Below are 23,905 nucleotides of genomic sequence, written 5' to 3'. Positions count from 1 at the left end.
TCCTAGTCCATGTTGGGCAAAGGGAAAAAGTAAACGGGATCCCCTTGGGAGGATGTGGCTGGGGCGCTCTTGGCAGTCTTCATAGTGTGCAGTAACCAGGGGAGAAAGATTGAAGTTGTTCCCTGTGGGTGATGTTGGGAGATTTCTGAGACAAGCTTCCCTCTGGTAGTAAAGGGTGGGGCAGGAGCCAGTGGGAATGAGGTGAGATGTTCTCGGCTGTCTCTTCATTGCTAATATCCGGTGCCCACCCTGCACGTCTTGGTGCCTGTGGGCTCTAAACGAGGGTCTGGGAGTTTGGCCATGTGAGTTTTCCCTTTCCAAGAAAGGCAGGAAGAGTTAACATTTAAACTTGTTAAAATCCTTAAAAGATTTCCATTATGTCACATACAAGAGAAATCACACCAAAGGGGAGGAAACCACCAGAAATAGCAAAGAAAAGTAAAAATACTATTCTTTATTCCAAATTTGGTCTCCATTGATCTCTGGATGCACAGCATTTCCCATCACGAATTTATTGGAATTGTCGGCAACATTGTTGAGATGATCATGTGAACTCAATGTTATGTACATTGTTCTCCTGGTTCTGCTCACTTACTCATCTCTTCTTCTCATCTAAGGCTCTTCAGGCTTTTCAGAAATCAGCCTGTTGATCATTTTTCCATAAGAAATAATTTGTTTCCTCTTGGGCTTCCTTATTAGCGGTGGTGTGGTAAGTTCCCATGGAGTGTGGTTTGTGGTAAAAGAACTTGAGGTCCCTGGGAGCTCCCTCTGAATTATTCCTCCTGGAGGAGGACTGGGGGTCTTGGGGTCTGCCTCTTAGATTGTGGGCGTGTCTCAGCAATGTCATTGTTCATCTTGGCAAAAGATGAATTCAAGTGATCATTGGGATTGACCATGGAGTAGTGTTAACGTATTGAGCAGACCAGCTCCGCTACATGCAGGAAATATTAAATGATCATCAGCAATGCTAGGAGCCCGAGCTTCGTTTTCCTTTTTATGCTCTGAGGACTCACAGGAATCAGACTTGCTGACTCATCCCTAGACATTGTCCTTCACAACACATACTGCGTAGTTGCTGTCTTATCTGAGTCATTACACCATTGCGGGTTCCTTTCCTCTCTAGTGTTTCTTTGTTCCAAATACACATAAAAATAGTTTTCAACATTTGCTGCTCGGAGATTTTGTGTTCAGGATTTTCATCTATTCTCTCCTGTTCTTCTTCCTATGGACACTGGAGGTCTGCTCCTCTGTCTCTTGCTGAATATCAGGAAGGCGTCTTGCCTGCCAGTGAATAATTTACTTGCCCACTTCAAGTCCACAAATAGCTTAAAGAAGGCCCTGGGGTCTTTTCTCCCAGGTTCCATGTTTTGTGTGGCTAGTACTGAGGCTTGGGTTTCATGGAATGCTCTTGAGAATTGTGTTAGAGGCTGTTATTAGCTACCTCTTAATGACATTAAAAATTAGCGCATCAGTGGAGTTGATGCTTTTGAGTTTGACTTGGACGTGTTCTTGGTGGCTTCATTGTTCATGTATTTAAAGCCTGAGTCCAAGTGATTCATGATTTGGAATTTGGGATTTCGTGTTACTTCCTTCATGATCATTTATGGATCCTTTTTCCTTAACAGTAGTTTATTTCTCCAATACACATAAAGATAGCCTAAAGGAGGACCCAAATGGATCTTGTCCTGTGTTACATATTTAGTGAGTGTGAGCCTTGGGGTCCATGGGATGCTCTTGGTATTTTTCTTGAAGCTTGGTTTCAGCTTCGTCTGAATTATTCCTCTTGATTGTAGCAGCATGACAGGACTTGGCCTTCCAGAATTTCTCTTCATTGTTTTTCTGGAAAAAAAAGCCTTAGACTGACTACGATCCCTGGGCTTGAACTTGAGTTGTCTTGCTCCCTCCTTGAACACCATTAATGGGTTGTTTTGTTTAATAGTATTTTATTTTTCCAAATACATGTAAAGATAGTTTCCTGGTGGAGCCTGGGGCCCCTTTTGGATTAGAGAATGGGAGAATCGTGTGAAGGGCTTCTTCCTTTCTGTTTCTCTTGGTACCCCCTTTGAGAGTAGGGACTCTGAGTGTTGATTACCTGGAGGTTCCCTGCCTTATATAAATCCCTTTCCCTAATCCTTCTCTGGGGGATCGTAGGCTGTGGGTTCAGCACCACCGCTTTCAGGCCTCCCTCCCAGGCTTGTGTGAATTTTTTCCAAGCCCTCATAGAATGGTCAGGGGATAGATGCCTTCTGCCTTCAGTGATTTACCCCGGGGATAGCCCACTATAAATCTTAGAGTCAGCATCACTTATTGGCACTGCACCCAGCTCCTTTGCACATCCCCTAATGGGAAAGCCTAGGTATTTTCTTACATATGACTGATTCCCTTCTTGGGTTCTTTTCCTTCCTTAATGGAAAAAAAATACCATGATCAGCAATAACAAAGGTGCTTACTCACTACTCCATCTTAAATGTTTCCTTTGACCTCTTAGGTACTGGAAGCGTTTATTTTCTTAACCCTGGTCACCTACAATGTTCAACAGTTCTTGCCAAAGGGAGAGCACTCATGTTCTCAGTCTGTCTCGAATTCCTTGGCTCACCCGTTCTTGCTTCCCTGCATTGTGGGAACAACTGTTGACTGATTCCAAACTTTCCTCTACTGGGGCATCTCCTGAAGAGTTAATTCTGACCTTGCTAGACCAAGCATCTCCATTTACTTCTGTTTCTGCTTTCTGTAAGTGTCCTACTTCTGGAATTTACCCTGAGTGGGAGTTCCTGAGGGAGCCCAAGGAGCACCAGAGAACTTTCTGGACGTGGCCTGTCCCGGGATTGAATGTGGGAAATATCCTTCCTCAACTGCAGCCTTCCCAGACAAGCCCCCAAAGCTGGGTGGAAGAAAGACGAGCCTTCCCAGATTGAATTCAGATTCTCAAGGTAGAAAGCAGAAAAGATTTATTATAGTGTAACTGAGAAAGGGCAACTCCCAACAGGGAAGTAGAGCAGTGGTTATTGTAGCCCCCAGGGTGGATGAGATAGCTCTTGGGCAGAATCCCCCCAGTGCCTATTGAACTGTTGTCCCAGTGGTTGATGGTTCCCTCTTTAAAGGGCCATGTTCCTCAATAGTGAAGAACAAGGACACTAATGATTCTGGCCAATGGCTCACTTCATCTTATTATTATCTTAATGCTGAGGTGGCAAAATGGAGCAAGGGAAATGTCTGCCCAAGAGCAGCTAAAGTCCTCATCTTTGGCTAAGGCAAAAGTTTCCCTCCTTTTCTTCCTTTTGCAGCTGGGGCCCAGCTCAGGCTCCCATTCTTGCAGTTTCATATGGAGGACCCAGGATGGGTCGGGTTCTGGTCCTTCCAGTGTCTGTGGTAACTGTTTGGGGAGGACTCTTAGTGCTGTTGGACTTATCTTTATGGTTAAAGGTCTGCCCTTGGAGATTGGGAGAGATTTTTCTCCAATGTTGCAGGGGGTCCTCACTGCTTAAGCTTATATGCTTTTCTCCTGTCCTTTCCCTTACCCTTCTCTCCAGTATTGAACTTGTGAACACCATTTCCTCACACAGCCCTCCTTTTTTAGTATCTCTCCCCTCACCTTAGAATTCCTCCCCTTATCTTACCCCTTTTTCTCACAATTTCTGCATTCCATTCTGCTTAGCTTACTCCTTCCCTTTTCCCTTTTCCCATTACACTTTTCAATGATGTGGGAGAAGTTTCACCATAAATCGAATATGTCTAATATTTTTCTCTTTAAGCCAATTCTGATGAGAGTAAGAAACACACTATGTTCATCCCCTTCCATTCTTTCTCTCAGATAATGTTTCCTTTGCCTCTTTGTGAAATGTAGTGCCCCCACTTTACGCTTTTTCCAGTACAATTTCTTTTTCACCTTTAGTTTCTAGAAAAAAATTAGACATGTGTTTTTAATATATCTTTATGGAAGAAATATAGTTACCAAGATTTCTTTTTACCTTTTTAGGTTTCTTTTGTGTCCTATATTTGGAGGTCAAACTTTTTGTTTAGTTCCAGTTTTTGCATCAGAAATAGATGAAATTCACCTATTTCATTGAATGTCCATCTTCTTCCCTGGAAAAAGATGTTCATTTTGGCTGAGTAAATTATTTATAGCTGCATAACAAGTTCCATAGCCTTTTGGAAAATCGGCTTCTAGGCCCTTTGATTGTTTGACATGGATGCTGTTAGATCCTGAGTAATTCTTATTTTGGCTCCTCTATATTTGAATTGATTTTTTTTTCTAGCAGCTTGCAGTATGTTTTCCTTGGCCTGATAGGTGTGGAATTTATCCATAATATTTCTTGTAGTTTTGATTTTTAGGGTTCCTTTCAGTAGGTGATGGATGAATTCTTTCAATGAATATTTTATCCTCTGTTTCTATAACTCTATTTCTGGGCAGTTCTTTGATAATTTCCTGGAAAATAGTGTCCAGGCTCTTTTTTTCATCTTATTTTTCTGAGAGTCTAATAATTCTTTGATTGTCTCACCTGGGTCTATTTTCCAGGTCTGTTGTCTTCCCAAGAAGGTATTTGACACTTTTTTCTATTGTTTCAGTTTTTTTAGAGAACTATTTTCTTTTTCCAATTTACTAATTCTGTTGTTCAAGGATTCTATTTCTTTATCCAATGTCTCTTTAAATAAGTGGGATGAGTTCTCCAGACTCTCTTACCATGCTTCCTTTTCCTTTTCCCATTTTGGTTGTATCTCTCTTGTATCTTCGCTTTTGGATTTCTTCTATGAGAGTCTTGTCTATTGAGGAGCAGATCATATCCCCCTTTGGGGATTCCTCTGGGGACAGTCTGTTTTTCATCTCCTCAGGGTTTAAAATCTGCTCTGTATTCATATAGAAGCTTAGTGGTTAGACTCATTTTAAATTTTTTGCTCATTTTGTCAGAGATGATAAAGAAAACAAACTAAGAAAAACTACAAATGGGTTTTTTTTTTCATGGATGCTGTTTCTGAGCTTCCTTTACAAAGTGCAGGGGGCAGCAGCAAGGCTCTAGCAGGACAGAAATGGCTGCGTCTGCACTCTGAGTATCTGAGACTCTAAGAACACACTGAGTCACTCTGTTGGAATGGAGGACTTACTTTACAAAGGAAAGCATACCCCCTTGGCGCCCAGATGGTCCCTGAAGTTATATTTTGTAGCAATGGGCTGGTTGCTTGTCCCCACGGATGATTGTGATGGCATCACAGCCTTTCAATTGCACCTGGAGGTCTGCTCCTCTGTCTCTTGCTGAATATCAGGAAGGAGTCTTGTCTGCCAGTGAATAATTTGGGTATCTACCACAAATAGCTTAAAGAAGGCCCTTGGGTCTTTCCTCCCAGGCCACATTTTTTGTGTGGCTAGCAATGAGGCTTGGGTTTCATGGAATGCTCTTGAGAATTGTGTTAGAGGCTGTTATTAGCTACCTCTTGATGAAGTTAAAAAACTCATCAATGGAGTTGGTGCTTTTTAGTTTAACTTGGCCGTGTTCTTGGTGGTTTCATTGTTCATGTATTTAAAGCCTGAGTCCAAATGATTCATGACTTGGAATTTAGAATGCCATGTTACCTCCTTCATGATCATTTATGGATCCTTTTTCCTTAACAGAAGTTTATTTCTCCAATATACATAAATGTAGCCTAAAGGAGGACCCAAAGGAATCTTGTCCTGTGTTACACATTTAGTGAGTCTTGGGGTGCTTGGATGCCTTTCTTCAATCCTTATCTGGGGGATTATAGAGTGTGGCTCAGCATCAAGGCCTTCAGTCCTCCCTCCCAGGCTTGTGTGAAGAGTAGGGTCAGGGAAGAGATGCCTGCTGTCTTTAGTGGATTACCCTGGGGACAGCCCAGTATAAACCTTTCCGAGTCAGCATCACTTCTTGGCACTGCACCCAGCTCCTTTGCACATCCCCCTAATGGGAAAGCCGAGGTATTTTCTTACATATAACTGAGTCCCTTCTTGGGTTTTTTTCCTTCCTTAATAGAAATAATCTCAAGGTCAACAGCAACAAGGCTGGTTATTCACTATTCCATATTAAATGTCTCCTTTGAATTTACATATAGATTCAATTTTTGGCACCTTGAGTCCTCGGGGCATCTGTACAGGGTCAGAAAACTCTTTCGCCCCATGTACTGCTCTTTTAAAAATAAGAGTATGTAACCATTTTCCTTTCGTTTTTCCCTTTATTTTTTGGTACTTCATCCCAATTCTTATTCCTATTTCTTTTAAGGCTGTCTTCTGCATGAAGGTGGTAGGTTTTTAGAGCCAGGTTCTTTAGATTGTTCCTTTCCCATGGTTCATAATACTCTTTCCAATCTTACCACAAAGAAATGAGAGAACTCTTAGGTACTGGAACCGTTTATTCTCTTCAACCCGGTCACCTAGGATACTCCCCAGTTCTTCCCAAAGGGAGAGCACTCCTGTTCTTGTTCATTTCGAATTCCCTGGCTCACCCGTTCTTGCTTACCTGCATTGTGGGAACAACTGATGACTGAATCTAAACTTTCCTCTGCTGGGTTATCTCCTGACAAATTAATTCTGAGCTTGCTAGACCAAGCAGCTCCTCTTGCTTCTATTTCTGCTTTCTCCGATTGTCCCACTTCTGGAATTTACCCAATTCTAGAGGGAGTTCCTGGGGGAGCCCAAGGAGCACCAGAAAACTCTCTTGAAGTGGCCTAAAACAGGATTCAGTGTGGAAAAGATTCTTCCTCACCTGCAGCCATCCCAGACGAACTCCCAAAGCTGGGTGGAACAAAGTTAACCCTTCCCAGTTTGAAGTCAGATCCTCAAGGCAGAAAGCCAAAAGGATATTTATGACGGGAAACCTGGGAATTGTCTTATGTATGACTGAGGCTTCTCCTGACTTCTTTCCTTCTTCTTTGATACAGGTTGTCCTGTATGGTAGCCATACTTGCATGCCTGCTCTGCTCTGTATTAAATGGCTCTATTGAATTTACATGTAGAAGCAATTTTTCATTCTCCATGTCCTCAAGGTACCAAAGATCCGTGTGGGCCAGAAGATGTTTTCCCCAAATGGGCGCCTGCTTCACCCCAAGATCCCTTGTGGTCCCTTCCGAAGAGAGCAGGGCTTGTGAGTGTCCGGTCCCCTGAGGGGAACCCCCCTTCTCTGTTTTCAGCCTACTTGGTTTAGGTATCAAAATGACATGTCTGTGTCATCAAAGTAATTTGGTAGAACTCCTACATTCCCTAATTTTTTTCAAATAGTTTGTATATTATTGGGGCTACTTGTTCTTTAAATGTTTGGTAGAATGTAAATCCATCTCATCCTGGGGATTTTTTTCTTAGGGAGTTGATTAATAGCTTGTTTTATTTATTATTTTTTTTTTTTTGAAATGGGACAATTTAAGCAATTTATTTCCTCTTCTGTTAATGTGGGAAGCCTATATTTTTGGAGGTAGTCATCTATTTCACTTAGGTTCTCAAATTATTGGCATAAAGTTGGGCAAAGTAACTCCTTATTATTGCTGCAATTTCCTCTTCATTGGTGGAAAGTTCCCCCTTTCCCTTTTTAAGACTAAGAATTTGATTTTCCTCTTTCCTTTTTGTAATCTGATTTACCAAAGGTTTATCTATTTTATTGGTTTTTTTGTAAACCAACTCTGTTTTATTTATTAATTCAATAGGTTTTTTAAACTTTCAATATTATTATTGTCTCCTTTTAATTTTAGAATTTCATGTTTAGTATTTGGTGGTTTTTAATTTGGTCTTTTTCTAGTTTTTAAGTTGCAAAGCCAATTCATTGACCTTCTCTTTCTCTAATGTATTCAAATATATAAAATTTACCCTCACTACTGCTTTGGCAATATCCCACAAATTTTAGTATGATATCTCATCATTGTCGTTATCTTGAGTGAAATTATTAATTGTGTCTATAATTTGCTGTTTCACCAATCGTTCTTTAAGATGAGATTATTTAGTTTCCAATTACTTTTTGGTCTATTTACCCCTAACTTTTTATTTAATGTAGTTTTTATTGCATCGTGAACTGAATAAAGCATTTACTATTTCTGTCTTCTTGTATTTAATTTTGAGGTCTTTATGTCCCAATATGTGGTCAGTTTTTGTATAGGTACCAGGAATTGCTGAGAAGAAAGTATACTCCATTCTGTCACCATTCAGTTTTCTCCAAAGATCTATCATACCTAATTTTTCTAGTATTCTATTTACCTCTTTATTTTTATTTTATTTTATTTTATTTTATTTTTTTGTGATTTGAATTATCTAATTCTGAGCATGCAAGGTTGAGATCTCCTACTATTATAGTTTTGCCCTGGGGCTAGAGGATGAGCAGTGAAAGTGTCATTGCCTCAAGCTAAAGCCAGCTGTTGGGCTGTGGGAATTTCCAGTTGCCCAGCAAATAGTCCAGCAAGGCATGGGAAGTGGCTCTGCTTAGGGAAGCACAGTTGTGCTGGGGAAGTTCTATTGTCCCAGGCCGAGCCCCACACTGTGCAGATTAGTGACTGCCCCAGCCATGCTGTAGATTGCAGTTGCCTACTGTTCTGTGCTCAATCCTTTCCGGTTTTGGGTGCTTATAGTCCGATCTTGTTAAGTTCTGGCGTTTTTAGAGTATCCTCTACCTTTGGTTTTAATTTCTCTGCTGGTCTTCCTCCTTGTAATCAAGGCAGAGCAGTCAACTGGTGGCAGAGTTAGTCTCTATACTTTTTGAGCCACAGAGGTCACCCTGCCCCCGGTCGGCTCTGGACACTAGTCTCTCCTACCTCCCTGCTTGTGTTCAGGATTTTTCTCCTTTCATCTATTCTCTCCTGTTCCTCTTTCTATGGACACTGGAGGTCTGCTCCTCTGTCTCTTGCTGAATATCAGGAAGGCATCTTGCCTGCCAGTGAATAATTTGCTTGCCCACTTCAATTCCACAAATAGCTTAAAGAAGGCCCTGGGGTCTTTTCTCCCAGTTTCCATGTTTTGTGTGGCTAGCAATGAGGCTTGGGTTTCATGGAATGCTCTTGAGAATTGTGTTAGAGGCTGTTATTAGCTACCTCTTGATGAAGTTAAAAAGCTCATCAATGGAGTTGGTGCTTTTGAGTTTAACTTGGACGTGTTCTTTGTGGTTTCATTGTTCATGTTTTTAAAGCCTGAGTCCAAGTGATTCATGACTTGGAATTTGGGATGTTGTGTTACTTCCTTCATGATCATTTATGGATCCTTTTTCCTAACCAGTAGTTTATTTTTCCAATACACAGAAAGGTAGCCTAAAGGAGGACCCAAAGGAATCTTGTCCTGTGTTACATATTTAGTGAGCCTTGGGGTCCATGGGATGTTTTTGTTATTTTTCTTGAAGCTTGGTTTCAGCTTCCTGTGAATTATTCCTCTTGGTAGAAACAGCATGACAGGACTTGGTTCTCCAGAATTTATCTCTTCATTGTTTTTATGGAAAAAAAAGCCTGGGCTTGAACTTGAGTTGTCTTACTCCCTCCTTCATCAGTAATAATGGGTTGTTTTCTTCTATAGTATTTTATTTTTCCAAATACATGTAAAGATAGTTTCCTGGTGGAGCCTGGGGCCACTTTTTGATTAGACAATGGGAGAATCATGTGAAGGGCTTCTTCTTTTCTGTTCCTCTTGGTGTACCCCCTTTGAGAGCAGTGACTGTGAGTGTTGGTTACCTGGAGGTTCCGTTCTCTATATAATTCCATTTCCTCAACCCTTATATGGGGGATCACAGAGTGTGGCTCAGCATCAGGGCCTTCAGGACTCCCTCCCAGGCTTGTGTGAAGAGTAGGGTTAGGGAAGTGATACCTGCTGCCTTTAGTGGTTTACCCAGGGGACAGCCACTATAAATCTTGCAGAGTCAGCATCACTTCTTGGCACTGCACCCAGCTGCTTTGCACATCCCCCTAATGGCAAAGACGAGGTATTTTCTTACATATGATTGAGTCCCTTCTTGGGTTCTTTTCCTTCCTTAATAGAAATAATGCTATGGTCAGCAACAACAAGGCTGCTTACTCACTATTCCATATTAAGTGTCTCCTTTGAATTTACATATAGATTCAATTTTTGGCACCTTCAGTCCTCGGGGGATCTGTCCTTGGTCAGAAGAACTTTTCCCCCATGTAGTGCAATTTGTTAAACAAGAGTATGTAATAATTTTCCTTTTGTTTTTCCCTTTATTTTTTAGTACTTCATCCCAATTCTTATTCTTATTTCTTTTATGGCTTTCTTCTGCATTAACTAGGTAGGTTTTTCGAGCCAGGTTCTTTAGATTGTTCCTTTCCCATGGTTCATAATACTCTTTCAATCTTCCCACAAAGACATGAGAGAACTCTTAGGTACTGGAACCGTTTATTCTCTTAAACCCGGTCACCTAGGATACTCCCCAGTTCTTCCCAAAGGGAGAGCACTCCTGTTCTTGTTCATTTCGGATTCCTGGCTCACCCGTTCTTTTTTTCCTGCATTGTGGGAACAACTGATGACTGAATCTAAGCTTTCCTCTGCTGTGTTATCTCTTGACAAATTAATTCTCACCTTGCTAGACCAAGCAGCTCTACTTGCTTCGATTTCTGCTTTCTCTGATTGTCCCACTTCTGGAATTTACCCAGTTGGAGCGGGAGTTCCTGGGGGAGCCCAAGGAGCACCAGAGAACTCTCTTGAAGTGGCCTAAACCGGGATTCATGGTGGAAAAGATTCTTCCTCTCCTGCAGCCATCCCAGATGAACTCCCAAAGCTGGGTGGAACAAAGTTAACCCTTCCCAGATTGAAGTTAGATCTTCAAGGCAGAAAGACAAAAGGATATTTATTGAGGTGTAACTGAGAAAGGGCAAGTCACAACAGGGAAGTAGAGTAGTGGTTATTGTAGCCCCTAGAGTGGATGAAATATTTCTAGGACAGAATCCCCCCAGTGCCTGTCGAACTTTTTTCTCAATGACTGGGGGCTCCCCCTTCAAAGGTCCTTGTTGCTCAGTGATGAAGAACAAAGAAGCTAATGATTCTGCCCAGTGGCTCACTTCATCTTAATAGCATCTTAAAGCTGAGGTGGCCAAATGGAGCAGGGGAAATGTCTGCCCAAGAGCAGCTAAAGTCCTCAGCTTTGGCTTAGGCAACATTTTCCCTCCCTTTCTTCCCGTTGCAGCTGGGGTCCAGCTCAGGCTCCCATTCTTGCAGTTCCACATGGAGGACCCAGGATGGGTCGGGTTCTGGTTTTCACGGTGCCTGTGGCAACTCTTTTGGGAGGGTTTTTGTTAATTTTTTATTTTTTTACCTTTTTAGGTTTCTTTTGAGTCCTATATTTGGAGACCAAATGTTTTGTTTAGTTCCAGTTTTTTCAGCACAACAGACCCCTACTATTCAGTTCCAATGTCTTGGGGCTCTCTGGTAGGGTTTTAGTCTTGAGAGTAGAGTGTGAGATGTCTATCTGATGGATGTCAATTCCTAGGGAAATGCAGACAGGACCTGGCTATTTAATTTCTTATCTTAGGGGTGATTTCCATGGGGGGAGAAGAGACGTGGTTTCCTAAGTGCTCATAAGTAGTAAAAAGAACAAACATAGCAAAAAGTACTTTGGAATTGAAGAAGACCTTTATCTCTGTCCTCCATTGGCATGAGATCCTAGTTCAGCCTCCAGGAGGAGTGGGGACTGCTAGTGATCCAGCTGAGATCCCCCTCTATTCCCATCAGCTGTGTCTCCCACTCAGTCTTACTCCACCCTCTTCCCCTGGTGAAGCTCCATCATCTTCTGCTCCCCAGATGACATCTCAAATTGTGTAGGATATCTTGGTTCATTTGGACGTGTCTAAAGAGTGAGAAAAGAGGAATGAGGAGTGTCCACTTCCAGAAAGCAGGACTCTGGGGACCCAGTGAAAACTTCCATCAGGTCTGTTTGAAGTAGGCATGAGATCAGTCAGTACTATGTTTGAGAAAACTGATGTTTCCTTTAGTTTCCATCATATTTGGATGCAGTTGTTGGGATAGAAATTTAGATGTTGGAGTGCAATATAGGTCTGAATGTATGTGAATTGGGAAGTGGGGATGGACACACCGGATTTGGGGGTCATTCTGTGTTCCTGGATTCTGGGTGCAGGTTTCTGGGGTGCTGGCTCTCTCCTGTGGATTATGATCTTGTGTGAAGTTTAATCCAGTTCTGGATTAAATCATGAGTTGTCTGACTCGTCCCTGTTGTGTGGCGTCAGAAGCTTTTTTCTCTTGGCTCTTCATGGTCCCTCTGGATCCCAAGGCCATCAGTGTGCAAAGAGTTTTTTTGTTCTATGGAATTTTTTCCATTTTGCCAATTTTGTTTTTTAGAGAGCTGTTTTCTTTTTCCCATTACCTAATTCTGCTTTTCAAGGATTTGACTTCTTTATCCACTCTGTGTTTAAATGTGTGTATGACTTCTCCAGACTCTTTTCAAGCTTCCCTTTCCTTTTCCCATTTCTCTTCTCTCTCTCTTGGGAGGGCCTTTTTGATTTCTTCTATGAGAGTCTTGTGTATTGAGGAGCAGATCATATCCCCCTTTGGGGATTCCTCTGGGGACAGTCTCCTCAGGGTTTAAAGTCTGCTCTCTCTCCATATAGAAGTTGTCAATGTTAGACTCCTTTTAAATTTTTTTCTCATTTTGTCAGAGAAGATCAAAGAAAATAAACTAAGAAAAACCACAAATGGGGTCTGCTTTTTTCTTTTCTTTTCTTTTTTTTTTTTTTTTGATGGATGCTGTTTCTGAGCTTCCTTTACAAGGTGCAGGGTCAGCAGCATGGCTCTAGCAGGACAGAAATGGCTGCGCTGCGTCTGCGCTCTGAGAATCTGTGACTCTAAGAACACACTGAGTCACTCCAGGTGGGTGTGTCCAGGTCCAGACAAACCCCAGCTTTTCAGGGTTATTGTTGTCTTCCCCTTGTGTTTGTAGCTTCTCTGCTGCTCCTGGTTTGCTGCCAGAGCTAAGTAGCTACACTGGGAAAGTTCTCTCTGCAGAAACAGCTGAAATCACCCCCTCCCCCTCTGGGGTGCTCAGTGTGATCTGCCTGCCCTGCTCCCCCTGACTGCCCTCAGGCTGGGCCCAATCTAAAACCGTCCCCGCCCATGAGCAAAAACGGACTTTTCTGCCTAATTTGGAGGCATCTTCTCTTGGTAATTTTTTGTTTTCGGTCAGGCACTAATTCAAAGGCTTGTCATGAAATAAATTATTATGAGAGAAAGTGGGGAGCTGAAGCAGCTGTGTGCGTCCCCTTCGCCCTCTCGGCCAGAAGTCTAGTCCAGTTATTCTTGTGTTGTCTCGGCTGCTTCTTGTGCTTTGACACAGGTTCTCACAGATGGCAGCCGCACCTGCATCCCTGCTCCTCTCTGTATTAAACGGCTCTATTGGATTTACTTGTGGATGCAATGTTTCATTGACCGTGTCCTTGAGGGACCCACGTGGGGCAGAAGGTGTTTCCCCAGATGGGCGCCTGCTTCACCCCGAAATCCCTTGGGGTCCCTCTGGGGAGAGCAGGGCGTCCGAGTGTCGGGCCCCGAGGTCCGAGCCCGAGCCGTGTCCCTGCTTCCTCTCTTTGCTCTCACTGCTCAGTCCCTTTCCCTGTTTCCCTGAGGGAACGTGAGGCTCTGGGCTCAGTGGGGGGGAGTTTCTGTGTCCAGGACGGGCCTCCACGTGCTCAGAAAGGGCCCGAGGATCGCCCGCTCGGGACCACGGGGCCCAGTGATGGGCTTGCCGCAGTGTGTTCCTCTGTGACGTGCTGTGACCTGTAAGGGCAAGGGCTTGAGCCCGGTCTTCTGTAGAATGACCTGGAGACTTTTTGTGACCCAGCCTCCTCCCTTGTGCTGTGGAGCAGAGAGAAAAAGTCCCTGGGATTGCCTCCGTTCGCTGCAGGGGCGCTTTTAAACACTTGTCCATATGTGGTACATTACAGCAGAGAAATGGGGCTCGGAGGGAAGGGCCCACGGGAATCCCTCCCCGTTCTGTGGGGAGCATTGATAGGGGGGCCCTCCTGGGGTGGGTGGAGGGGCCCGTTTCATTCTGTCCTGGCTGACGCCTCTCGGGAGACCGCCGGGGCTGCTGTGGGAGTCCTCAGTGCAGAGTCCTGTCCCCTGAGGGCCTGGCCTGAGCTGAGGGACTGATCTACTCAGGGGGGTCCTGGGCTGTGGGCTCAGCATCAGGGCCTTACTGCCTGGGGCCTCCACTCAGACACTGAGCCGGAAACTCTTTTTCCAAACCCTGATGAAGGGGACAGGGGGTGGGCCCCCAGGGTCTGGTCGGCCTCCTGCATAGATCAGCACAAACCTTCCCAAGTGGGCATCTGTCCCTGGCCCTGCACCCAGCTTCCTGTGCGCCCTCCTCCTAGGGAGGCTGTTAGAGCCTTCCAGGGGACCGAGTCCTGCCCTCATAGCTGGGACATCTGGGCCGCCCCCACGTCCAGCAGGACCTGAATAAACCCTGGGTCCGCCCCCTCCCCTTGGGGACAGGAGGCCGAGGCCTCTGCCACCCTTCAGTGGGCACGGGAGACCTGAAGGAATGGGCAGGACTCTGCCCGTCTGAGCTTACACTGAAGGGGGCTCTCCCTGGGCCTGGATGCCAGCCTGTGGCCTGGGGAAGGACGGGCTCAGGGAAGCAGGGCAGACGTGGGGGCCTTCCTTGAGCCCCGCTCTCTGTGCCTTCCTGACCGAGCGCCTTCCTGCTCGGGGGGACACACGAAGGCCGGGACCCGGGCTGGGCTGTTGAGTCCGTGGCACACGCCTGCTCCCGCAGACAGCTGTCGGAGGGCGCCCCTGCCAGCGTTGTGCCCGCAGTGGAGGGAGAGAATTCATCGTGGGGTCTTTGGAATTTTCTTGGATCGAGATCTTGATGAGGACAGTTACGTTTTGCACAGTTGGTCACTGTTGGGCTGTGGTTGTGGGCTGTGTCTTGGTTCTGTTCGCTCCACGTTGTGTCGGGTCACTTAGGATTCTGTGTGTTCCTTTGAAACCCTCCTGGTCATCGTTTCTAATGGCATCAGGAGTCAGAGCTGTTCCCATGGAATTAGTGGATTTTCCTTCACATCTAAGTTTGTAGAAAACATTCACTTATTTGGATATCTCCAGACCATGAGGAGAGAGAGGAGGAAAGAGGGCAGGACAGCAGGATTCTGGGGGACCTGGCAATGGCCGCACACAGGCCGCATGTGTCCCAAGTAGAGAATGAGACCCCTTTGGGAATCTGAGAAAACTGATGTGTTTCCTTTAGCTTCTTTCTTTGTTCTGGACGTCAGTGTTGGGAAGGAAGAACAGGTGGGGGAGATGATGATGAGGGTCCTTTGGCTAGAGAAGTGGGGATGAACCCAGCCTGGAATTGGGGGGCAGCGTTCCGAGGTCCCCGAATTCTGGTGCGGGATGTCGGGGTGTCAGGCGTCTCCTGGGGGGGTATGATCTTGGTCGCTCTGTTCTCTACTTGGGCCCTGGAGGTTTCATTCCAAGGGATGACCCTGTGATCCCTCCCCCAGCCTAGTCGTGGTCCGGGCCGGCCGGGGGTTCCCAAGTGCGTTCTGTGCTCAGAGTTCTTCCGTTCCCTGTGTGGGAGAGAGAGGTTCCCATCATCAGCGCTCACAAAGCGTCCCGCGTCATTGTCTCCACAAGAGGCTGCCTTGTGCTTGGCGGGTCATTGGACACCGTTTCTCTAACTGTGGGTCGTGTCCTCCCCAGGCCGATCACTTCCTTTTGCATTGGCTCATATGAGACTTCTTAGGGGTTTCCAGAACCTCTTCTCCATCACAGCTCACAGAGTCCCAGGCATTCTCTGTCTCTTGCTCCCTTTGGCTCCTTCCTCCCTCATCACCTCCGGCCGTCTCTGCCTGGGAGAAGTTTTCCCATGAGACAGAACTCCATGAGCCGAGTCTTCAGGGATACAGGAACTGACCTTGGTCGTTGTGGGCGGTCCGAGGGTCAGAGGGAGCCGTGAGCCCTGAAACCGCTGCTGAGGGGCCGGCTCTTCCCGGGAGCCGAAGGGAAGGCCCAGAGTTCCTGAAAGTGCTCTCGAGTCCTTGGGAGAACCCGGGAAAGGGGGTCTCTGCAGGAGAGAGTCCTGGGGAAGCAGTGGGTGAGGGGCTCCCACCTGACAGCACCACGTGAAAAGTGAGAGGGGGGCTTCCCAGCTCCTGCTCCCAGTGGGAATCCCCCTTTTCCTCCATATAGTCCTAACGTTTTTCTGTTCTTTAACTTTGCAGTTCCTGCAGCACTGCATGTATAGGCAGACCCTGGGGTCAGTAACTGGCTCTGCTTAAGCCCCTCATTCAGGGCTTGTGCCCCCTGCTCTCCTTCTCTCTTTTTAGAAGTTTGCAGGAGATGAACTTTAAGGAGACTTTTTCCCTATGGAAAACTCGGGAGAAAAGGAGACAGCAGAGATGAAGCAGGACCAAGGATGAAGGCGGCGGGGGGGGAGGGGGGGACTAATGAGAGTGCAGTGGCCCCTGTCTAGTCCCCGAGGTGAAGGTTCTCCAGCACAGAGAGTGGGGCTAAGTGCCCGTCTCGGGAGAGAGAACTGCTGAGGAAAGGCAGAGAGAGCTGGACAATGTCATTTCTTGTTTCGGTGGTGCTTTCTTGTGGGGATCTTGTGGATGAAACTTGTGAGAGGTTCTCTTGTGTCTCTTGATTCAGCATGTAGGAAGGGGGCCCTGGGGGCCTGGTGTGGCCAGGAGGGGACTTTTGGCCAATGTTGCCCCCCGTCATGTTGGTGTTGAGGAACCAGATGAGACACGTCATCGGGATCCTTACTGGAGTTAAGGGTTTTAAACCCCTCCCAGGGCTCCCCACAGTCTGTGGCTTTGCTCCCATGTAATGTCATAAAAGGACTTGAAGGCCCCTGGAGCTGCCTCTCAGTTATTCCTCTTTAAGGAAGATGAGGAGACTCAGTGCTTTGGAGCTTTGCCTGGGGAGGTTTGCATTGTTCATATTGGTAAAGGTTGGGTGGAAGTGATCAATGGGTGACCTTGGGGAGCGGTCTTACCTCCCCCTTCATCACCCTTACGGCTTTTTCCCTCACTAGGGTTTCATTGTTGTCAATACACATAAGAATAGTGTGCAACGTTCATTTTTGTAAGAGTCTATGTTCCAGGACAGCCAGCAGAGTGCTATGGGGTAAAATAAACATGATTCTCTACATTGTTTTTGTACAGGAAAAACTACACCACAAAGGGAAAACAATAGGATCATTCCTCATTAAGAGCATTAATAGTAGAAAAGACTCCCTTGGGAGCATGGTGGGGCCTGTACTCATTAACTGCTCTGCATTGTGCTCTATGGAATTTGTTTCCATTTCACTAATTTTTTTTAGTGAGTTGAATTCTTTTTCCAATTCACGAATCTTTCTTTCGTCAGAGCTCTTTACATTTTTCAGTTCACAAGTTCTGTTTTCCTACACTTCCTGGGAGCTTCTTACCTTTTCCAATTCACATTCTTGCATAGCTTTTTTCCTTTCCCCATTTTCCTTCTAGCTCTCTTTTCTTCTAGCAGAGCCTTTTGTGTTGGGGACCAACAATTGTCTGGAGACTATCCTGCTATTAGTCTCCTGGGGGTTGAAAACCTGCTCTCTTTCTGTATAGAAGCTATTGATGTTCCTTGTGATTTTTTTAACTCATTTTTTAAAGCCTGGAGGGTCTGCCTTCAGGGCCAGAAGGTTACCAGCTTCCTCTGCAGAACAGGGATAGGTGTATGGAGGTAGTGGTGAGATCCGGGAGTGCTCTGGGAAAGAGTTCCCCACTGGAAGTCACTCAGGCCTGCACAGTGGAGCTGCAGAAGTGCCCTTGGAAGAACCCGGCTATGTGGATTAACAACTGCCCTGAGGCTAGAGGCTGAGCAGTGAGAATGTCACTATCCCAAGTCAAAACTGGCTGTGAGGCTGTGGATATTAGCATTTGCCCAGTGAATAGTCCTGCAAGGCACTGGAAGTGGCTCAGCCTAAGGAAGCACAGTCCCTGGGGAAGTTCTGTTACCTCAGGCTGAGCCCCCCAGTGTGCAGATTAGAGTCTGCCTGCTGGAGCCGGGACTGCAGATTGCAGCTGCACACTGTGCTGTGGTCTGTGCTGAGGCACTTCCGATTTTGGGTGGTTATAGCCAGATCTTGTTAGGTTCTGTCATTTTTAGAGTATCCTCTACCCTTGGCTTAAATTCCTCTTCTGGTCTACTGCTTTGTAATCAAGGCACTTTTCTAGCCACAGAGGTCATCCCACTCCTGGTCCACTGGGGATGGCAGTCTCTTCTATCTTCTGCTTGCACAGATCTGCTCCAGCCCCTCAGGACAGACCTGTTCTGGCGGTCTTCCAGATTATCTTCAGCTGGTGAGTGATTGTATTTCTAGTCTTTATGAATTTTACCTTTCAGCTGTTATTTTTGAGGCTGAATTTAACAATTGGTCATGAGGGCATGAGAGGAGCTTAGAAAGTCACATGTGCCTTCTCCACCATCTTGGCTCCATCCCTGCTTTTCCAGCATTTTCTTCTTGATCTGTTACTTCTGGAATTTAGCTAAGACACTGCTTGGAGTTTTCATTTTGGGGTCTTTCTTTAATTCTTTCCTTTCTGGTCTCTTTCAAATGTGATCTGTGGATTCTGTCCATGGCTCTTTTACCCTTTGGTTCTAGGATATTGGGGCAGTTTTCCTTGATAATTTCTTGAAAGATGCTGCCCAGGCTCTTTTTTTTCCATTGTGATTTTCTCATAGTCCAATCCTTCTTATATTTTCTCTCCCAGATCTAAATTTCCAGGCTGTTGTGCAGGAAGGTCTGAAAACTTTCTGTCCTCATCTTCATTAGAATCCCCTACTATTGACTCACCCCTTTCTGTAACTCCCATAACTAATTTTGGTGGATGCCCGGGACCGCCAGAAACGGCTGCTTTTATAATCCCATATATTGTAAAATCTAAATCAGTCAACACCCCAGGAGACTCCTCTTCATATGCAATCATTTGTGACCCCCCTGTGGCCCATTGGGGCACTATCCAATCCTGTACATTCCAACCAAGGGGAAGAGGTAGAAAATGTCTTTGGGAGGACAACATCACCAGGCTGGAATGGAGGGGCGGGCACAGGGACAGGGTGGGCCTCTCGGACCAGGCGTGAGGTGCCTGCAGGGCCTGTGGGAGCTTGACAAGGGAGGAGTTAGAGACTTCACCAAGTATGTCTTCCTTACCAAGGGCAGGATAGGTGGTCTCCCAAAGAGAATCTCAAAGGGAGTTAAACCAGTCTGTTGGGGTGCATCCACTTCTAAACGATGCTAATGTGAGCAGTGAGACCCAGGAGCTCTGGGTCTCTAGGACAAGCTTTGTAAGGAGCTCCTTAAGGGTTCCATTTGTTCTTTCAGCTTGCCCAGAGCTCAGTGATCTCTATGCCCAGTGAAGTTCCCCCTCTGTTCTTGTTATCTTGCTAATGCCTTGTGATGTTTTGGCAACAAAGACAGGGCCGTCTGTTGGGCAGACTACTCTCAGAGGGAGGCTGGAGAGATTGGGTTGAGGAAAAAGGGATCCCACTTCATGTATCAGAAGGGCTAAGAAGTGGGGGTTGGGCAATTCCAGAATTCAACTCTGGTGGAGAGGGGAGTCGTGTATCTTGGCACCCAGAGTCCTCTTTTTGGTAAGGGGGCGATTGTGGAGTGCAAGCGTTCTGCTGAGAGCAGAGGGTGGAACAGACGCTTTTTGCACCTCTAAAGGAGTAGAAAAGAGGGGATCATCCAAAAGGTCAGTTTCTTCCTCCATGATGCCTTTTCCTGGGGAACAAAGAGGCAGACCTGGAAGGGACTGCAGAGGGTTGGTGGAGCATAAATATCTTCTATGGAAAGGCCTGGGATAGGAGAGACTGTCCCATTGAGAATGACATTGGGCCTCCTTGGATAACTCCCTCCTCTTCTCCAGCATTCATCTAAGACTCCGTTTCTGGGTTCCTGAAAAATAGAAGGTCAATTTTGTTTCCTCATTGGACTCCAGTGAAGGGGTCACATGGCCAGAGTTCCTGGTGGAGCCTCCAGGAGGAGGAAGGACTAGTAGTGATAAAGCTGAGATAAAGCTAGTTCTCCCCTCCATTCCCTGCACTTCTTACTAGCCAGGTGCAGGATGTTGGGGTGCCGGGTGTCTCCTGGGGGGTGTGATCTTGGTCGCTCTGTTCTCTACTTGGGCGCTGGAGGTTCCATTCCAAGGGATGACCGATGATCCCTCCCCTCCAGCCCAGTCATAGTCACGGCCAGCATGGGGTCCCCAAGTACTTTCTGTAGTCAGAGTTCCTCTGTTTCCTTTCCTGTGTCTTTTGTCAATGCCTTGGCTGGAGTGGTTACATTTTGCATAGTTGGTCACTGGTCTCTTGCTGTGATTATTCCAAGTTTTGTTCTGCTCAGTTCACGTCCATCAGCTCATGTCAGACTTCCTGGGCTTCCTGAGACCGTCCTGCTCATCATTTCTAATAACACAATGAGTCGGTTCTAATCAAACAATTTGCTCTTTTTCTGATCTTTCTTCCTTTGGTTCCTTCCTCCCTCATCCCTCCGTCATTTACTGGCAGGGAGAGGTATTCACACTAAGCAAAATTCCACAAATGCTGACTCTTCAAAGATGTAGGAATGTGTGAAAATGAGTTGTTGTGAAAAATACGAGGATCAAAGGGAGCCCTGTTAGCCCTAAAATCGCTGCTGAGGGGCCGGCTCTTACCAGGAGCCCAAGGGCAGGACCACAGCAGGCGTGAACACCCAGCTCCGCCATTTTTCTCTAGATACTGTGTGTAGGGATGCTGCTTTAGCTGCTGTGGTTGGTAGGTGATCTCCTGAGTGAGAGGTTTGGTAGAGGGAGGATGTCAGGGTCCTAGGAAGGTCAGGCAAGCGCAGTTGAGATGGAAGTGGACCAATGGGCTTTAGGTTCTCCCCGGATGTGCTTAAGAGTTGAGTACTTAGGGACTTTCTTCATGGGTGGGACCTCCACTCATGGCGGGAACCCAGATCTCTCTGTGAAGTCTCAGTCAAGTTCGGGATGAACCTTCATTGTTGATTGGCTTGTGTTGTGAAAGCTGTGGGTTGGACCCTGGGGGAGACTGAGGCTGGTCAGGGTCTGTCCTGTTCGGGACATTTCAGTAGTTTTGAGTCCCATGTGATCTCTTTGGGTCTGCCCTGAGAAACCTTGCCTTGTGTTCCATGATTCTGGATATTGTGACCTCATTGACCCTATTTCAGCTCTGGACAGGAAGAGCTCTTTCCTTTTCTCTTCTGTCTCTTACCACCTGGAGACTGGACTGGGAGGGCACTACCACGGCAGGTGCAGGAGGTCAGAGAGCAGATGTGATGTAGGGAATAAAGTCTAAGCTTGTTCATCTAAACTCTCGGGTGCTCTGTTGTGCTCTTCAAACTACTTCCATATGAGACAGTAGCTGGAAGATTCTGAGGACCTCCAAACAGGTGAGATTAATAGTATATTTACCAGATTTTCTCTGATAGGCCTGGGAATAAGGACCGGTTAGCATTAGTGGGGAGAGTAAACCCCTAACAGGAGGAGCTTTAGGATCCATAGAATTTCTTGATGTGGACCTATGGGGATGTTCTCCTGAGTTTCATGGTTTGGGATTTACTAAACATGTACAGTCCTTGTAAATATACTTCCACATTTCTCACATTATTAAAGAAGAAAAAGGTGAAAAACTGTAATAACTCATCACCTTTTTGTTAAGGGTATTAGTAGAAGAAGAGCTGTCCTGGGCTGACAGTGGGGCCTGTTCTCATGTGTCCCAGATCCTGACACTAGAAGCTGCTTTGGCCACTGTGTGATGGGATGGGGGGCTGTCTTCTGGGCCTGGTGATTGAAGAGAGGGGAAGACTTGGGGTGCACGGGACCATGAGTGGGTCCTTTGGGGACATTCTGTGTTTGTTGCTTTGGGTTGTTCCAGCCGCCAAGGAAGGCTGTGGGTTGGACCCTGGGGGAGACTGAGGGTGGTCAGGGTCTGTCCTGTTTGGGACATTTCAGTAGTTTGAGTCCCATGTGATCTCTTTGGGTCTGCCCTGGGAGACCTTGTCTTGTGCTCCATGATTTTGGATATTGATCAGTGGCATTGAGGTCTGTGAAATCTCTTGGCTTTTACCTTTCCACGTGTTCTTTTATATCATTTGGATCAGTCTGTATGCAAGAGGCCTTGTCTCTCAAGGTGTCCCCCCGGGGGAGCCCTGGGGATGCTTCCCAATGAGATGTGGCTTTGGCCCCCAACGTGATCAGCCCGGGAGGAGTCCTCCAGCTTTGGGCTTCCAGTTCCATTTTCCAGCCTGTGCAGTGGGAAAGTACAGGAAAGTTAGAAATGGATGAAAGTCTGCTCTTGGCCGTTCTCTCTCCTCCTGTTTCTATTTCCTCCCCAGGTGGGGAGTGGGGGTGAGACCTGCCGAGTTCTCCAGTGACGAGGTGTCCCCCTTTCAGGCCTCCTGGACTTCGTTGTGTCCATGTGGTCCTTGCACCTGTGGAGAGAGGAATCCGCTTTTCCAGAGTTTTAGTGCCTTTTTCAGTGCCTCGAGCACCAGGTGGGATCCCTCTTGCTGCAGTTATCAGGGCAGGGTGGAGAAGCCTTACCTTCTTTAGGAGACCTTTTCCAGCCCCCTCCTCACGCAGGGCGATGAACTGCTCAGACCCCCAGGGCCGCCGAATCCCACCGTTGTTTCCAGTGTGGAGCCCAGCCTGGGTTCTGTGCCCCGCAGGCAGGATGTGACTCTGGCTCCGTCCTACCTTGTCACTGACCTGAGGCCACGGGGTATAGACAGGTGGAAAATGTGAAATGGTCGCACAGCCCCTTTTATTTAAGTGCAAGTAGAATTTATGAGGCAGAGTTGTATGAAATAGTCCTCCTCTCTCTCCTGAAGTTGTTGTGGGCTGTTTATAAGGATTTGATTTCTTTATCCACTCTAACTTTAAATGAGTGGGATGACTTCTTCAGACTCTCTTGCCAAGCTTCCCTTTCCTTTTCCCATTTCTCTTCTAGCTCTCTTGTGAGAGCCTTTTTAATTTCTTCTATGAGAGTCTTGTGTGCTGAGGACCAGATGTTTTCTCCCTTTAGCGATTTATCTGTTTTTAGTCTCCTCAGGGTTTAAAGTATGCTCTGTATCCATATAGAAGCTGTCAATGGTTAGAACCTGCTTAAATTTTTTGCTCAATTTGTTAAAGAAGAGTCAAAGAAAAGAAACTAACAGGAAAAACAAATGGTCAGCTCTTGGGGGGAGGCTGGATAGGTGGAAGTGATCATTGGGGTTGATCTTGGGGAGCGGTCGTACCTCCCCCTTCATCACCGTTACGGCTTTTTCCCTCACTAGGGTTTCATTGTTGTAAATACACAGGAGAATCGTGTCCAACGTTCATGTTTGTAAAACTCTGTGTTCTAAACCTTAGTCCTTCCTTCCCTTCTCCTCAGGACAGCCAGCAGAGTGATGTAGGTTAGACATGTAAAATCCTCTGAGACCTGATTCTCCAGCTTGTTTTTGTACAGGAAAAACTAGACCAGAAAGGCAAAACGTGATGAGGAGTCCTCATTAAGAGCATTAATAGTAGGAAAGTTGCCCTTGGGCGGGCGGTGGGGCTGTTCTCAGGAGCTGCTCCGTGATGCTCACTGGGACGTGTTCTCCGGGGCCGAGTGATTTGGGAGGGGAGAAGACGTGAGGTCGATGGGACCTTTCATTATTGTCCTTTGGGAATGTTCTGTGTTTCTTGCTTTGGGCTGTGAGGATGAGAGGAGAACCTTGAACCTGAGGGTGAGGTGGTTAACCCCATGATCCTTCCCCCAGCTTAGTTGTCACGGCCAGCATGGGGTTCCCAAGTCCGATCTGTATTCAGAGTGCTTCCATTCCCAGTATGGGAGGGAGGGAGACGTTTTCTCCTAGGTACTTTCCTTTGTCTTTTGTCTGTGCCTTGGCCTGAGTAGTTACATTCTGCACAGTTGGTCACTGTGGTCTCTTGCTGTGATTACTCCAAGTTCTGGTTC

General features: G+C 46.3%; 1 protein-coding gene across 1 annotated transcript in view; it reads left to right on the top strand.

Annotated features, from left to right (window-relative positions):
• Window positions 1–21,172: 21,172 nt before the first annotated feature.
• The window catches only part of LOC141554246 (C2 calcium-dependent domain-containing protein 4A-like), a 93,344-nt gene continuing 90,611 nt past the window's right edge, over window positions 21,173–23,905 (top strand). Inside the window, exon 1 of the mRNA XM_074285964.1 lies at window positions 21,173–21,353. The gene's annotated coding sequence lies outside the window, so the exon portion shown is untranslated. The remainder of the gene's footprint in view (window positions 21,354–23,905) is intronic.

The sequence above is a fragment of the Sminthopsis crassicaudata genome, chromosome 2, assembly GCF_048593235.1.
Source record: "Sminthopsis crassicaudata isolate SCR6 chromosome 2, ASM4859323v1, whole genome shotgun sequence".
NCBI lineage: Eukaryota > Metazoa > Chordata > Mammalia > Dasyuromorphia > Dasyuridae > Sminthopsis > Sminthopsis crassicaudata.
Note: the sequence above shows the minus strand (reverse complement) of the source record. Positions and strands in the feature narration are given on the sequence as shown.